At 29.7% G+C, this 13,574-nt stretch overlaps 1 protein-coding gene across 2 annotated transcripts in view; it reads right to left on the bottom strand.

The window, feature by feature from the left end:
• LOC123292368 (beta-1,4-glucuronyltransferase 1-like) overlaps positions 1-8,342 on the bottom strand; it is a 160,969-nt gene extending 152,627 nt beyond the window's left edge. Inside the window, exon 1 of one of the 2 annotated variants that reach the window (XM_044872997.1) lies at positions 8,268-8,342. The gene's annotated coding sequence lies outside the window, so the exon portion shown is untranslated. The remainder of the gene's footprint in view (positions 1-8,267) is intronic. The other variant, XM_044872996.1, reaches the window with a different exon arrangement.
• Between the last annotated feature and the right edge of the window lie 5,232 nt (positions 8,343-13,574).

Here is a 13,574-nt window from a genome sequence, read left to right as displayed (position 1 = left end):
TATTACCTCACTTTTTACGTCCCAAGCACGCTATAATTTCAGCTTGATATCTCTCTTCGTTTTTTAGTAATTGTGATGACAGACGGACAGGCAGACAGGCACACTAACGCAAATCGACTAATTAGGTGATTCTATGAACACGTATACCAAAATTTTGTTCGCAGCATCAATATTTTTAAGCGTTACAATCTTGGGACTAAACTTAATATACTATATATATTTCATATATACATGGTATAAAAATTACTATTTTCTTTTTTATTTAAAAAAAATCCTGTTGCGTCATTTTCTTTCATGCTTAAGATTGGATGGATTTCATATTGAACTATGCATTTTGTAATAAGACATAAAAATGAATATATTCAGAAACGACGAGGTTTCATTGCTAGAAATGAGCATAACTATTATCTCATACTTTAGTAAATGTGTATTATTAATAAAAAATATATAAAATTTAACATAAAATAAATATAAATTATAAATTAATTTTTTTTAATATTTGATAATTTTAATTGGGTAACAAAAATACATAAAATGACCACTTAATAATAACAAATTTTTGTTTAATTTATTCCATAAAATGAATGTTTATTATTCACTCATTTTTCTTATTAAAAACACAACAGCAAACAATTTAAAATAAACAAAATTACTTTAGATGACAATATGTCCATTAATACCTAATTCAAAATTTCGTGAAACTTCGTACCATGAAACTTTTGCTAATACATGTGTCAATATCTATATATATATCTATATATATATATATGTATATATAAGAATGGAAGCTGACTGATCGATCAACGCACAGATGAAACGGCTGGGTCTAGAAGCTTGAAATTTTGTACACACGTTCCTTAAGTAACGTTAGTAAGCAATAAGAAGGGATTTTTGAAAATTCATCCCCTAAGGGACTCAAAAGGGGATGTGAATTTTATATATGGGAACTGCATGTTAATAACTTTTATTTGGGTCAAAATTATCTTATATACTGAGTTTTATCGAAATTGGAGATGAACAAAATTTTTCGATTGTTTGCAATTTTTTTAAGGGGTTCCCCTTTGAAAAAAATCGAGAAAATCGCAAAAAAAAAATTTGAATTGGAAGTTGATGAAACTCGGTGGATAGAGTAATTTTGATGTAAAAAGTATAAAAATAATATATCAGAAAGAAAGAAAGAAAAGTTAATATATCAGAAACTATTCCATATCTATAGTCCATATCTCAGAAACTATTCTTCCAGTCAACACATACACCCGATTATTGAAATTTGAGTTATCGTAATCACAGACGGACGAGCAGACAGATAGACAATCGGAATTGAATTCCTTGGTTGATTTTATAAACACTTATACCAAAAATTTTGTTGGCATCATAAATTTTTTAAGCGTTACAAGCTTGGGATTAAACTTAGTATACCTTGATGTATTTCATACATACATGGTATAAAAACTGGTAACTTAAAATGATTGACAAATTACTAAATCCACCGAAGGTCAGTTCAGATCGCATGATAACGTACACTATAAACAATATGGGTATATTTTGTTTAACATTAAATGATTTAATAAAAATAATATAAGTCGCAAATGTTTTAACCATTTAATGACCACGTGCCAATAACACTAATAAAAATTTTATTATTATTTTTGTACATGAATTGTTTATTAACAATGATAGAGTAACCCTAAAAATGCAAAAATTACAAGTGATTTGTAATTCGCCACACTTCAGTTGCTTTACAAATTCTGTGCGCCAACCATGAAAAATACTGCAGCTTTTATTTTCATGGATTAAACTTTTAAAAATGGCTTAAATAAAAGTAGATTTCTTGGAAATTCAGCATCAACAACAACATATTATATAGGGATAATAACCATGTACATATAAAAAATTATCGTAAATGAATTCTCAAAAATTTTCGAAAACCAAATAAATGATGACCGAAAGGGCTTCATAATTGCATTGGTTTTTAGATAATAATTAATTTATTTTCACTTGTTCACACTAAATTTTATATTTCATTAAAGAGCATTTCGTAATTTTTAATCCAAATTTCAATTAAGCTAATTAGATTCTTATTAAAGTATCATTTTTTATTTTAAAAGTGACAAATTATTGTAATATACCAGCACTTCCACCAAATATTCATTGTTATTACATACACATTTATATATAAAAATATACGGCCGTTCGTTTTTCTGGTTAAGAATCCAAAACGGCTTAACCGATTCAAATATTTTTTTTATATGTTTTTCAAATAAAATCAAAATTTCAAAAGCATCTACAAACAGTAAATTATGATTGAAAAGCTCAATTGCGAGAGCAGTAAGGCCGGCCGTCTAATTGATCAAGAAATGAAGATCAAGAAAAGTTTGTGTTTAGCGGTGTCAAGCATATTGTAGGTATTTATGAATTGGAGGTGTGTGCAAGCGCAGCGAGCTCCACAGTCTGAGGCTTAAGCCAGACCGAAGGCTCAAGCCAGGCCGAGGGCCATTTAATTGACCCCGATATGGAAATTAAGTTTTTGTTTGGCGGGCTAAGCGGAACCAAGCATAGTATAACTATGAATCATTGGAACTGCATACAACCTTCAATAGATAGATCCAATTGTCCGAGAGTTAGAAGTAAAATTTGTGGTTAGTAGAATGGCTAAGCGGGTGGGCTAAGCATTATTTAGCTATAAATGAATTAGAGCTGCAGGTTAATTAAGACTAATTATCGCTGATTAGAAATTGTAGGTGAAACGAAGAACCGGGCCAAATAGTTTATCTATAAAACCAATAAGTTACAATTGAAGTAATATAAAAGTGATAATCAACTCGTGTTGGTTTAATGGGACATCCTGTAGAGAATTACAACATCATATATACTAAAAATATTATATTATTATATATTTAATCACAGATAATCAAAAACTGAATGTTCTTTCAAAGGCTTCCTCTCTTTACGTAATCATATATAATCGCAGACTACCATCATATTCTAATAAGACCTGTGTCCAATGACTGAAAAATTACATTACATTAAATACTTATAGATCTTGAATTTAAATTTAAAATTTATATTAGATAAAATATCTTAAAAAATTAACTGAAGAGGTTATAATAATAACTATAATACTTCAAAACCATTGTATTCAAAGGCAGAAAAGCACTCTTAAGAAAAATCACTTTTATGAGTAAAACCATTCTTATCTGGAAAACCATTTTACTTTACAAATTTTTTCCCCACCAATAAATATTTAGGAAGATTTTTAAAAAAAATATAAAATTTCATGCCAATCAAAAATTTGTACTTAACAACTTTAAACCATATAGAATTATAGTTTTTGATTGAAAACTAACTTTTGTGGAACATTACTGTATATTTAAAAAAAGTATTAAAGATTAAAACAAGAATAGAATGTTTCGGTCCGAAATATCGGACCCATCAGGCCCAGTAATCACGGCGGAGAAGCTGTGGGTTGCCTGCACGGCGTCTAGCTTTGACTAAATATTATAGCTTCATCTGCTTAACATATCCAGAAATGTTTCTCCTCCAGTAGAAAGGTTGTTCTCAAGAATAGTGATCTCTTTCTAGGTGCTAGGGACCAATTTACGTTACCTCTTATCCGAACTATTATTTTCACAAATGAAAAATCTCTGAAATTTCACAATCATCTCTGCTTGATCCGAGTGTTTTGGCCTCAACAAGATGGGAGTATAAATAGTAATTGTGAGTGTTCTAAATGATAAGGACATATCCATTTTCCATCTTTTCGCAATCACTTTTGACAAAAATGGGGGTAATTTTCCATTCCACTCTACGCGAAGCTAAAGCATATGGAAAAATTTGTTTTTCAATTTTACAAAACAGCTATCCTGAGCTTATGAAAGCGGATACTGTGAGACACACAAAAAATATTGGCATAGGTTCTGGCAAATTTCACTTCGTTCAAAAGGTATCCTATAAATACTTTTTAGTGCTATTCCAGACAGAAATAAGAAAATGAAGCACCTACATCTAACAATCTAACAAGATTTGATGGTTTTTAGGCTCCTTCTTCTATCAATTTTTTAAGTTGATGATGATAATATCAATACCAGCTACAAATACAAAAAATTGGACTAATCCATTCCTTTCCTTTGATGAAATGGCAGCTCTTGCGAAGTCATTGTTTACCAGTTATAGATATTTACGACTTTACATAAAAACATTTAAACATAAAGTTATACGGCTTACTGTCAAATTATCAAAGTAGATAAGTTTTAAAAAAGAATAAAAATCATAAAAGAGCATCGCATAAAATTAGAATATAAAAAAACAAAACATAAATTATGATGAAAAACACAACAAACATTAAAAAACATTTAAAAACACGCAACCATAATAAGATACAAGAATTTTAGTGTGCATAATAATATGGTGCACATTGTGCATGTTGGGAGATTACGTTTGATGAATAACGAAGTATTAAAAACCGTTTAATAACGTGTGTTTGTGATGATGATTATTATTATTATTGTATTTATAGAGAGCTAAAATTACAACCACTTAAGGCCCAGACGTGAAATGTTTATGACTTTTGAAAATTGATTCAAATTTAAAAAGGTAGTGTTGAAATTTTCAGTTTCTTAAACGTAAACTTATCTCACAAAAGGGCCAGCAAACAGAAGAATGATTGCCCCCCATGTTTAAACTAAGCTCTAAACAAATGTACAGACTGTCACCCCATAGTTATACATAAACTCAAAGCATATTTTAATATTATTATAGTTATACTGAAGAATACGCAAGTTACATATGTTTTACACAAGTTGGAACAAAAAAGGAAATTAGCATACCTTTTAAGGTATTTCCAGCATGAAAGCACTTATCGGCAGATTAGGCTTATTTTTTTTTACAAACCGTGAAAATTAAAATGTTAGCCGTGAGATCTTGAAGTAGCAGAATTTTGATCGAAACTTGGGATTTAATAGTAAGCCCTATTCTAATCTGTGTAGTCGAAAAGTGGGTTTTATCATAGTTTAAGCACAGGAACTGCAAATACCGGGATGGAAATACCTTAAAGGAATAGTTAGGCTGAGGGCAGATGATATTATACCTAAACAAATGAAACCAAACAATTGAATGAGTTAATTTTTGAACAGAATCGTTTGTTTTTTACGTCATGTATGTAAAGAAAGACCACACATACATGCATGTCACACACACATGACTGATATTAATATATAATACATACATACAATATTTGAAAGTAATTTGTGCCCTCACGGGTAAACAGTGATGTTTTAGAAAAAATGTTTCAAACAAAAGTTGTTTATTTTTTTATAAAGAACATATCTTATATTTAAACTTTTGTTCTACCTCTAAAGGTTGCTCATGTACGAACTCGACCTCACTTTTTATGACCTGAGCACGCTGCAATAATTTTAACTTGCTATTTTTTATGGTTTCCGAGTTATCGGGATGACAGACGGACAGACAGACAGACAGACGGACAACCGTAAATGGACTATCCCATATAACACATATTATACAGTTTGTGCCTAATTTGCGCCCTCAGGGGTAAACAGTGATGTTTACGAAAAAATATTTCAAACAAAAGACATTTTTTATAAGGAATCTACCTCTAACGGCTTACGAGATGGGTCCCACGGACCCAAGACCTAATTGACCTATGTTTCTCATTTACGAACTTAGCCTCACTTTTTTGTGTTGAGCACGCTATAAAAATTTCAACTTGATATCTTTTTTCGTTTTTCAGTTATCGTGTTGACAGACGGACATACGGGCGGACGGACAGCTGGAAATAGACTAATTAGATGATTTTATGAACACCTATACCAAAATTTTTTGTTAGCATCAATATTTTTAAGCCTAACAAACTTGGGACCCATTTCAGATAGACCGTATGTCCAGTATAATATGCATCTCAGTAAATTTAAAACTTGAAAAGTTACCGTTATGTTATGTTTTAAAAGTTCTTCAAACAGCACATGAATATTTTACGAATATTATGGTTTCATTTTCCTTAAATATAAAACAACATATCAAATAATCAACAGGCTATATGTGTTTTTGCAGCAACAAAAATTAACATTGATTTCTAAGAAATTCACTTGTGAAACCATAAAAACAATAATTCTGGGTAAATTAATATATATATTATATTAATAATATATTTTTACCTGTTCATCAAGGTAGTTTGTGTAATGCAGCTAGACTTCAACGTCAAACCTCATTATTTTCTGTCTTAAATGAATTTTAGCTAAAAATCCCCATATATTATAAATGTGAAAGCTATGATATTTGTCTGTTTGTTTGTTTGACAAAAGAATAAAAGACACATTCAACTTAAAATTGTCCACAGAATACGCTCTGTTAAGCTATGTTCATCGAGTTACAGAGGGTCGGGTAAGCCATCATTTTGATTAATTAAAAATCAACACTTTAACCAGATTCTTACATGAATGATCAAAGCCTAAGGCTAAGTAGGTAAAATCAACACTAAAGCCAATACTTAGTGTGTAAGACCGAAATTAAGACATTCCAGTCTTGGTCTTACTCAACACTAATCAATTTAGAATATAATTTTAAGATACAAATAAAGTAAATACAGAAACTATTAATTTATTATAAGACTTTATTGAACCAACAACCTTAAGACCGTATACCTGTAAAATGCTATTCTAATGGAAAAACCGTCGACAAAAATATGTAAAACTATGACTCTTCTTAAGAAACTTGTAATAAATTCTCTGACAGGTTATTGGTTTATAGGTAAATTAGCCATTTCTGAGTTTGTTGATACAGCGTTCTAACGTTTCCTACACTAGAAAACGAGTTACCACTTTGCCTTCCATCTATTTACCTTTGTTCTTCTAAAGGAGTTTTTCTACCACTAGTATGCAAAAGAGAGGAATTCGGTAAAAAAAGGCATATAGACAACAAAAACGGAAAGCTTCACGATTTTTGGAGGTCGTACCATACCAAGTTAGTTTGACCAACTTGAGAGGATTTCAAAAAATGTAATGATCAATCCATTTTGAGATGAATGATTAAGAAAAATACAAAAAACTAGCTCGACACGTACGAAATTTTGTAGTGCGGTAGCCGTTGTTAAAACAGGCTAGAAAATTAATATATAAGTGATACAAAAATTTACTCTCTTTTTATTTATAGGCAATTTTATTACAGATATGATATACGAATTACCTCATGGAAAAAATTAAATCTAAATATTATTTCTCTAGCCTGTTTTATCCTAAGCGGCACATTTTTCGATCGTAAGTCTACTTTTCCTCAGTAGCTAGCAGGATATTCTTGAAAATGAAGTATATCATGGAAATTGATAAAGGAATAACGAATAAGGAAGGTAAGAGAAATAATAATATATAAAATTGAGATGGTTTTGATTTTCACTCATGTGTTCGTGTTCCGTCTTTTATAAACGTCACTGTTCTTAATGTTTAATATATTTTTTAACGTGGTGTAAGTGTTTTTCGATGGTTATCTTTCGAAAACAAAGCATTAACAGGTCAATGTACAAATAACTTTTATCTCACTTTGGTGAATTCTATCACTTCCTAAAGATTTCAGTAAAACATTAAATTCCGACAACAAAATGCATTATAAATAAATTTGATAAAAACAAGTCATTTATTTATAATCCATGTTACAAAGAAAATCTAAAAATAAATAATGCCATTCAAATAATTAGTGTTAAATATTTCGTTTCGATTTTCATTTCTCAAAGTAACACTAGAAAAATTGTTTAAAAAATTTTAAAATTTTATTATTTAATTTCTATTTGCCAATAAAAATTGTATAATGCAATTTTGTATTTTTATTTTTTGTAAATTTACATAAGAATTTATATAAAAAAAAAAGTTTGACATTTAAACAACAAACTTTCAATAAAATTTTCATCAGGTCGTTTGCCTACACACATCATTTTGCATAAATTATCACATTTTTTTATGATGACACTAGGAAACTACATTTCAAACACGTGCAAAAAGCGGATATTACACTTTTAACACTATTTTCATATACGGATAACAAATTCTGGAAGTAACTTACTTTTCCTTTACGGAACAAACAAAATCATAAAATAGAATATATAATAGATAATATAATAGTATTTCCCAAACATATTTAACAAATTCTGTTCCCATTACTTAAAAAAAATATTTTTTTGCTAAGAATGTTATTTACAATTGTTTTGATTTAAAATTATGCAAGTGCATGATAGTTTATTAAAAATACTTGAACTTACTCACCAATTGTATTAATGCTTAGTAAGAAATAATCCAAAAATATGTTTTTTTTTGTTAATTAAAACAAAAAAAAATTACACACATAGACAAAATAAAAATAAAAAAAACATAAAAACACTTAAAAAAAGCTCTCTAACACTTCAATTCAATTTAAAGCATCACATAAAAGTAAATAATTTTTAATAATTTTTAATCGAATATACAACCGGTATGTTTAATTCATTATTAAATGATTAACGACACTTTGTAATAATAATTTTTGTTTCAAATTAAAAATAAATGCATGTGTTATTTTAAAATTATCTTAAAAACATTCACAACAACATGAGAGACAGAAATTACACACAAAAATACATCACATTATTATTAAAGCATTCCTACAACAAATGACAGTTGTGTTTAGCTATCTAAGCGACACAGTGTAAATTCGTTGAGGCAGGGATGAAAAGAATCAAATGTTGGGGGCAAAATCAAACATATTACATGAATGTTGATTCAATCGTATGCAAACTGTAAAGTGTGTAGTACGATGTTACCGTCTTTATTGCAATCGGTATTTTTTCTTTTATAACTCAAATGTATGTTTAATATGATTATTCATGACACAGTCCCCGTTCAAATGTACACTTTTTGATGGTAGGGGTATGTTTTTGTTTATAGTTTTATGATGATGTATCAGCATTTAGAGTAAGCCGTATTGGTGAAGAATAATCTTTGCATTCATATCTGCTAGGAATGGAGCAGACAACTTATTTCAATCAATATTCGTCTCCCATACATTTCTTCTGTGTATAATAACTCTAAATAAATATTATTTATAAATTTAAGATAGAAAGAGATAAATTCAAATACATATTGATACATTAATTTAGTTGGAAACTGCACATTTTATTCAATTTTTTATGACATGTTTATTTGTATAAGTTTTTTTTAAATCTAATTTAACTACGTTAATATTAATATCAACATATTTCTTCTTGAGATGCGAGTTATTTATAATCACATCAAATGTATAGCAGATTTTGAAGGATTGTAGACTGCATAATTTTAACGATTTGTTTCAGGCAAAGGAAATAATTATTTCTTAGCCAAAGATAGGTATTAAATTAATTAATCGAAATTTATTATCAAATAAAATTAAATCCGGAAACATAATTAATTAAGGACGTTCTTTCATCTTGTTAACAAAAATAACCAGAATAAGGTTCAATATGAGTCATGCAATTAATGAATATTATTTATGAAAGTCAAGTGTGTGTGCGTACCACTAGCACATCGAAGCACTGGCACAACTTCAACCGCCGGTTTGGACAAGCCTTGTCTCTCATTGATAATATCCACTGCAAAACATTTTACTTTTTGTTTGCTTCTTTGTACGAATTGGATAAAATAAAAAACTACTGGTCCTATTTTAAAATTTTTGTCACCCATATTAAACCTTCATTATCAGCGAGTAACATGAGCTGTATTTTTTTAAATAGGATTCCGCACCAAAAAATTAAAATCTATGAAATTGAGAACAAAAGTGGGTATAAGTGAAGGAAAGGGGAATGTAGACTATAACGCAGTAGTATTTGTTTTCAAAGTTGAAATTGCCCAGCGAAGTGGTCGGGTAAATGCTATCCGATTTGAATATGTGTTTTATAACATAAAATGATAATAAATAATTCGTTTTATGAAATAAATTTAATACAGCAACAAATAACTGTGATTAATTAGTTACAAATATGTACATGGGTTGTTTTGAATTTGAAATTATAAGCAAATGTTCCGAATTATTGTGTTTTAATAATTTAAATTTTTAAGTTTCTAATGCTTTACTAAGCACAATAGTAAACAGGTTAAAATATTAAAAGAATGTTTGTTTTACTTTGTAACTTTAGACAGTGTTATTTCCATTTTACTTGAAAACTAACTCGGTTTCTTGTTATCCAGTAACTAAATTTTTTTTATCTCATATATGTATAACAAACAATAAGTGAATGTAAGCTATAGAATGATTTAAGGTAAAATGTATCCTAGGTACTACTCCACCTTACTCTATGTATAAAACTACCTTACTCTATGCTGAATACATGAAAATATTCTCAAATTCATGAAAACATATTTGTTACAATTCATTCCCTTTCCTTTCTAGAAGTAAACATGTTTTTCAAAACGTTAACTAACTTATAATCTAGTTCACATTCAGTTAGAGATAATAAGTAAATTTAATTACATTTTTTTATGATGGAAACTGTTGTAGGTATGTAAGAATGCATTAGAATATATAAATTCAATTTTCATCCACTTCCTTACGTCTGTCTGAATAATTTTAAATATGTTAAAGTTACTAGAGCACGATTGAGAAGGGAGGAGGAACTCCTGAAAAAACTATTATCGATTGAATGATCTCTGATGATCCCACTTATAGGGCTTGAATGGAAGACGATGGAACCTCCAGACATGTTATTTGTACCTGAACTTAAAGAACTTGAAGAAATATTATTGATGAAACCTGCAGAGCGTCAGGTTCAGAAAGGCCGAAACCTTAAAAACATAAATAATGGGAGCAATCTTGGCGGAGAAACTGGGGAATAACTGCGTGGCGTTTGGCCTCGACCGGGTCCTATAGCTTCATCTGCTTGAAATACCATCTCGTCTAGCCGGAGCCGTCTCACCTTCGGGTGACAGGTTGTTCTCAGCTATCACTAATTTTCTTAATTCCGGGACCAGGACACCACATTCTGGAAACCTATTAGAGCTACGTTAATTTTGATCACAAATTTAGTAGTCAGATTCTGATGACGTCATCAAGTTCATGAAATTCGTTTTTTTGATAACAGAGGCAAATTTGATCCGATCTTATTGGAATTTTTTTTGAAACCCACTAATTTTAGGTCATACTTTTCAGCTGTGATGTCAGTTTTTCGCTAGCTATCACTTATTTGCTTTATTCCGGGACCAGACACCAAATTATTGAAACGTAATAGAGCTAGGTTAATTTTGATCACAAATTTGAAAATTATGGCCCAAATTTAGTAGGATTACATACTTCGTTTATCAAAATTGGATAAAATTTGGATGTGATAGAGCAAAATTAATTTTTTTGGATTCTGATGACGTCATAAAGTTCAAAAATTCGTTTTTTTGATAACACAGGCAAATTTGATCCGATCTCATTGGAATTTTTTTTGAAACCCACTAATTTTAGGTCATACTTTTCAGCTGTGATGTCAGTTTTTCGCTAGCTATCACTTATTTGCTTTATTCCGGGACCAGGACACCAAATTATTGAAACGTAATAGAGCTAGGTTAATTTTGATCACAAATTTGAAAATTATGGCCCAAATTTAGTAGGATTACATACTTCGTTTATCAAAATTGGATAAAATTTGGATGTGATAGAGCAAAATTAATTTTTTTGGATTCTGATGACGTCATCAAGTTCATGAAATTCGTTTTTTTGATAACACAGGCAAATTTGATCCGATCTTATTGGAATTTTTTTGAAACCCACTAATTTTAGGTCATACTTTTCAGCTGTGATGTCAGTTTTTCGCTAGCTATCACTTATTTGCTTTATTCCGGAACCAGACACCAAATTATTGAAACGTAATAGAGCTAGGTTAATTTTGATAACAAATTTGAAAATTATGGCCCAAATTTAGTAGGATTACATACTTGGTTTATCAAAATTGGATAAAATTTGGATGTGATAGAGCAAAATTAATTTTTTTGGATTCTGATGACGTCATCAAGTTCATGAAATTCGTTTTTTTGATAACAGAGGCAAATTTGATCCGATCTTATTGGAATTTTTTTTGAAACCCACTAATTTTAGGTCATACTTTTCAGCTGTGATGTCAGTTTTTCGCTAGCTATCACTTATTTGCTTTATTCCGGGACCAGACACCAAATTATTGAAACGTAATAGAGCTAGGTTAATTTTGACAACAAATTTGAAAATTATGGCCCAAATTTAGTAGGATTACATACTTGGTTTATCAAAATTGGATAAAATTTGGATGTGATAGAGCAAAATTAATTTTTTTGGATTCTGATGACGTCATAAAGTTCAAAAATTCGTTTTTTTGATAACACAGGCAAATTTGATCCGATCTCATGGGAATTTTTTTTGAAAACCACTAATTTTAGGTCATACTTTTCAGCTGTGATGTCAGTTTTTCGCTAGCTATCACTTATTTGCTTTATTCCGGGACCAGGACACCAAATTATTGAAACGTAATAGAGCTAGGTTAATTTTGATCACAAATTTGAAAATTATGGCCCAAATTTAGTAGGATTACATACTTCGTTTATCAAAATTGGATAAAATTTGGATGTGATAGAGCAAAATTAATTTTTTTGGATTCTGATGACGTCATAAAGTTCAAAAATTCGTTTTTTTTGATAACACAGGCAAATTTGATCCGATCTCATTGGAATTTTTTTTGAAACCCACTAATTTTAGGTCATACTTTTCAGCTGTGATGTCAGTTTTTCGCTAGCTATCACTTATTTGCTTTATTCCGGGACCAGGACACCAAATTATTGAAACGTAATAGAGCTAGGTTAATTTTGATCACAAATTTGAAAATTATGGCCCAAATTTAGTAGGATTACATACTTCGTTTATCAAAATTGGATAAAATTTGGATGTGATAGAGCAAAATTAATTTTTTTGGATTCTGATGACGTCATAAAGTTCAAAAATTCGTTTTTTTGATAACACAGGCAAATTTGATCCGATCTCATTGGAATTTTTTTTGAAACCCACTAATTTTAGGTCATACTTTTCAGCTGTGATGTCAGTTTTTCGCTAGCTATCACTTATTTGCTTTATTCCGGGACCAGGACACCAAATTATTGAAACGTAATAGAGCTAGGTTAATTTTGATCACAAATTTGAAAATTATGGCCCAAATTTAGTAGGATTACATACTTCGTTTATCAAAATTGGATAAAATTTGGATGTGATAGAGCAAAATTAATTTTTTTGGATTCTGATGACGTCATAAAGTTCAAAAATTCGTTTTTTTGATAACACAGGCAAATTTGATCCGATCTCATTGGAATTTTTTTTGAAACCCACTAATTTTAGGTCATACTTTTCAGCTGTGATGTCAGTTTTTCGCTAGCTATCACATATTTGCTTTATTCCGGGGCAAAGGACACCAAATTATTGAAACGTAATAGAGCTAGGTTAATTTTGATCACAAATTTGAAAATTATGGCCCAAATTTAGTAGGATTACATACTTCGTTTATCAAAATTGGATAAAATTTGGATGTGATAGAGCAAAATTAATTTTTTTGGATTCTGATGACG

The sequence above is a fragment of the Chrysoperla carnea genome, chromosome 2 (assembly GCF_905475395.1).
Source record: "Chrysoperla carnea chromosome 2, inChrCarn1.1, whole genome shotgun sequence".
Taxonomy (NCBI): Eukaryota; Metazoa; Arthropoda; class Insecta; order Neuroptera; family Chrysopidae; genus Chrysoperla; species Chrysoperla carnea.
This window is presented reverse-complemented; position numbering and strand designations above follow the sequence as displayed.